Here is a 4,655-nt window from a genome sequence, read left to right as displayed (position 1 = left end):
ATGCTTGTAGACAAAGCCATTGAGTGGTTTCACTAGCACTTGGATGGTCATTTCATGACATGAACTACATTAAGGCTTCATATTTATTTTAAATTACATAGGATGAAGGGTGAAAGTCCTTAATTTTATTTGCAAATACTTATATGAATGGAAATATTATTGTAATGTAATATAGAGGACGAAACTTGGTATATTTTCCCATGATGCTTGTAGACAAAACCATGGAGTGATTTCACTAGCATCTAGATGGTCATTTCATGACATAAACTACATTGAGGGAAGCCTTCTTGAAAAGATTTCAATGAGACTTCAAAAAAGAAATATGTGATGGTGGTGACTCTCTCAAAAAAGTCAAGAAAAAATTTAGAGAATCAATGTATGACTTTGTGGAGTGAATGACAGTGATGACAATTCATTTATAGTTTTGCTAAAAGCAGCCATGGAAATCACAATATTGACTAGCCTAAGGTCCCATGATGATGAATTCCTACACAAGGAAATTGAGATCAAGAAGGAGGTCATCAATGAGTCCCAAAGAATGGAAAAAGGTAGTCTTTATCACTATGAAGAAGAAGAAGATAATGATGACTGACAAACAATGAGTGCAAACAACAATAAAAAAGGAGAAGTTTGGTATAATGAGTGCAAAGTGGGTGGGCATACTAATAACAATGAATGTCAACCACGATGACATTGACATGTATGCAATCATTCAAGCCACATGACCAAAGAGTGCTAGTTAAATAAAAGCAAATGAATCATAGAGGTCTTGCTAGCTAGGGAGGTAGAGCAAAAGGGACAATCACATAGACAAGAAATAGGCATGGGATGGCAAGTTGCCTTTTCCCATGTCTCGCTCTTTCTCAAGTAAGCATCTATCTACACTATGATCATTTGCATCATCATGCTCTATATGCGAATGTCAGTATTATTCACACACACTAGTGCACTAGCCAGCAATATCTACATTTGCACTTAACAAAATTTTTTGTTTGAAACTACGAAGTCAAGGATATTACTTAGGTTGGAAAATATCTAATGTAAGTCTAGACATCCATTTCATACCTATATAATATCAACTAATTGTTCTGAGATAATGTAGGACTTTTCTCTTACTACTACACACGGGCCTTATTCTGATGGTTAAGCACCGACGTTTAGCGCGCGCGGGGTGCTAATCATCGGTATGCAAAGCGAGCTTAAAAAGTGTCGCTATATAGCGACACTTTTATAAACGTCGCTATATAGCGACACTTGCCAGACTTGTATAAAGTCGTTATATGGAGACGTTTTACAGAGTGTTTTTTTTCCCATACCAACCTTTAAAGATAGTTTTACCCAATGACAATTTTTTTTTCTTTTCATACATGTTTGATCCTTTGAGAGAATAAAAGTACAAGAGCATGTACATCAAGTTTGAAGCTCATATATTCATGTCCTTTGACACTTGGCTTCATCCTGAGCCAAGTCTAGTGCACCAAACAAGTCTATCTCCAACTCTATACTAAGTTGATCTCCTACATCATCATCGTACTCTGGCATCGTACGTTCACCATAGACTTGATCATCTTCTTCAATAAAGTCGGTGATTCTTGATGATCGTCATCTTCTTCCTCAATATCATGATCTCCATCTTCCTCCCATATGATGTCATTATGCACATTACTAAACCTATAAAATGTGTTGGCCACTATGCAACGAGGTGAATTGGGTTCTACCATTGTATTTGATGAAAGTCTAGCTGGTTGTGTAGCTTGCAATTGCCAGCTTGTATCAACCCGCACATTATACATTAGAGATCATTGTAGACTAAGTTTGCTTATAAGAGGAATGAGACACTACAAGGCACACCTTTTTCGACGAAAATACTGACCTTTTTTACACTAAAAAGTTTTTTTTTAACGGGTGCAAAAACGTCGCTATTAGCATCAGAAAGGAACGGTTGCTATATAGCGACACTAATAAATGTTGCTATATAGCGACATTGGTAAACATTGCTATATAGCGATGATAAACAGAAGCTTTAAAAAACATTAGTGGGGCTAAACAAGGCCACAGCAAGCCCTGTTTTTGCTCCACTAATGTTTTTTTTTTAATAATTCAAAAGAATGTTGTTTGTTACAAAATTTCTTTTGTGAAAAGGGTGATACAAAATCGCTCAAACGAGCTGAGCGACAAAAGCATATACATGTCAAAGATATACAACATTGTTTGTTACAAAATTATCCTTTCGAAAGAGAGGAGAAAAGAAGAAAAGAGGGGAAAAAAGAGAAAAAGAGAGAAAGCATATGCTTATGAAAAGAAGAGAAAAGAAAATGAAAGAGAGGAAATAAGAGAGGGAAAAAGAAGAGAAAGAAGAGAAAGGAAGAGGGGAAAAGAGAAGGAAAAAAGAGAGGGGAAAAGCATATGAGCATATGAGCATATGCTCATGAATAAGCATAAGCATATGAGCATAACATAGGCAAATGCATATGCTTATGAAAAGAATAGAAGAGAGGATGAAAGAGAGGAAATAAGAGAGGGGAAAAGAAGTGAAGGAAGAGAAAGAAAGATGAGAAAAGAGAAGGAAAAAAGAGAGGGGAAAACCATATGAGCATATGAACATATGCTCATGCATAAGCATAAGGATATGAGCATAAGCATAGGCAAATGCATATGCTTATGAAAAGAAGAGAAAAGAGGATGAAAGAGAGAAAATAAGAGAAGGGAAAAGAAGAGAAGGAAGAGGAAGGAAGAGGGGGGGAAAAAATGAAAAAAGAAAGGGGAAAAGAAGAAAAGAGAGGAAAAAAGAGAAAGCATATGCATATGCATGAGCATATGAGCATATGCTCATGCATAAGCATAGGCAAATGCATATGCTTATGAAAAGAGGAGAAAAGATGATGAAAGAGAGGAAATAAGAGAGGGGAAAAGAAGATAAGGAAGAGGAAAAAAGAGAGGAAAAAAAGAGAGGGGAAAAGCATATGAGCATATGAGCATATGCTCATGCATAAGCATAAGCATAGGCAAATGCATATGCTTATGAAAAGAAGTCAAAAGAGGATGAAAGAGAGGAAATAAGAGAGGGGAAAAGAAGAGGAGGAAGAGGAAGGAAGAGGGGAAAAGAGAATGAAAAAAGAGAGGGAAAAGAAGAAAAGCGAGGAAGGAGAGGAAATAAGAGAGGGAGGGAAAGAGGGGCGAAAGAGGGAGGAAAAGAGGAAAAGAGGGAAAGAAGAGGGAACAAGAGAAGAGAGGGGAAGAAAGGGTTCCTACGCCCATCACTGCAGCTAGCACTAGCATTGCAAGCCAATGCAAATAACGAAAACAAAAAGAGGAAGCACTTTCTTACCTGGAAAAGTCCAGTGGACTGGCCCTACAAAAGAGAGGAAACATACCATTTTTCAGATAACTAGACTTTCCAAAGGGATTGATTGAGGAGACAAGCATAAGCCTACAAAAAGGAGAAAGCACCGAAAGGAAGGGAAAGAGGAGAAAGAGAAATACCAAAAAGAGAAGAGCAAATCTCGTTTTTTGTCCTTAATCTCTGAAAATCAAGCATGAAAATTAGCACATAGGCTTAGCAATGCAAGGAGAAACATGCTTCAACAGTCACAAAATGAAATCTCATAAAAAATGAATCTACATTGCTTAAAGAGACACACCTTCTTGAAAAACTTCCTTTCACACAAGTATAAACGGAGAAGGGTGGAAAGGGAGCACAAGTGTTAATGGGAGAGGGGCTTGGTTGGGGTGAGGAGTGTGGGGAATAGAGGAGAAAAGCTAGATTGCCGAATATAACATTGGAGAAGAGAATTTTGCTTTTCTCGCAATAGAGTTGTGAAAGACGGCGTCGTGTGGGGTTTTGGGTTTTAGTCCCCCAGCATCGCTATATAGCGACACTACTCAGTCGTTATATAGTGATACTTATATCCTAAAAGTGTCGCTATATAGCGACCTTTAGGGTATAAGTGTCGTATATAGCAACACTTATACCCTAAAGGTTGCTAAAAGTGTCGCTATATAGTGACCTTTAGGGTATCCTAAAGGTCGCTATATGCGACACTTATACCGTAAAGGTCACTATATAGTGACACTTATACCCTAAAGGTCACGATATAGCGACATTTATATCCTAAAAGTGTCACTATATAGCCTCACATGCACCTATTGTGAGTGCCCTATATTTTTCTTGTGTGGAAGACAAAGAAAAAGTTGGCTGTTTATTTAACAACCATGATATAGCACCTTGACCAAGGAAAAATGCATATCCTTGAGTGGATCTCCTGGGACCTCTAGTCTCATGATCTCCTACATAGTCATTGTCATAGTGTCCATGCAACCTTGGATGACTTCCTCTATATTCTATTCCAAACTATCTTGTACCTCTGATGTATCTCAAGACTCTTTTGGCCGCATTCCAGTGAGACTGTTTTGGATTTGCCATAAACTATGTAAGTAGACAGTTTTGCATAACAAATATTTGGCCTTGTGATAGTCAGATATATAAGAGATCCGATGAGTTGCCGATAGTATCTATCATTGATTGTAGGCTTTTTAGATCTTTAAAATAAGTTTCATACTCTGCTCCATGGGAGTGGCTGCAAGGATTTGTAGGGGAATTAGAACGGGCATTTTAATTCGTCGAATTAAAACGTTTAAACATTTTTTTACCCCCC

This window comes from Dipteris shenzhenensis, chromosome 6 (genome assembly GCF_047967505.1).
Source record: "Dipteris shenzhenensis isolate YYH24624 ecotype China chromosome 6, Dip_SZ_1.0, whole genome shotgun sequence".
In the NCBI taxonomy this organism is placed as follows: domain Eukaryota; kingdom Viridiplantae; phylum Streptophyta; class Polypodiopsida; order Gleicheniales; family Dipteridaceae; genus Dipteris; species Dipteris shenzhenensis.
Note: the sequence above shows the minus strand (reverse complement) of the source record.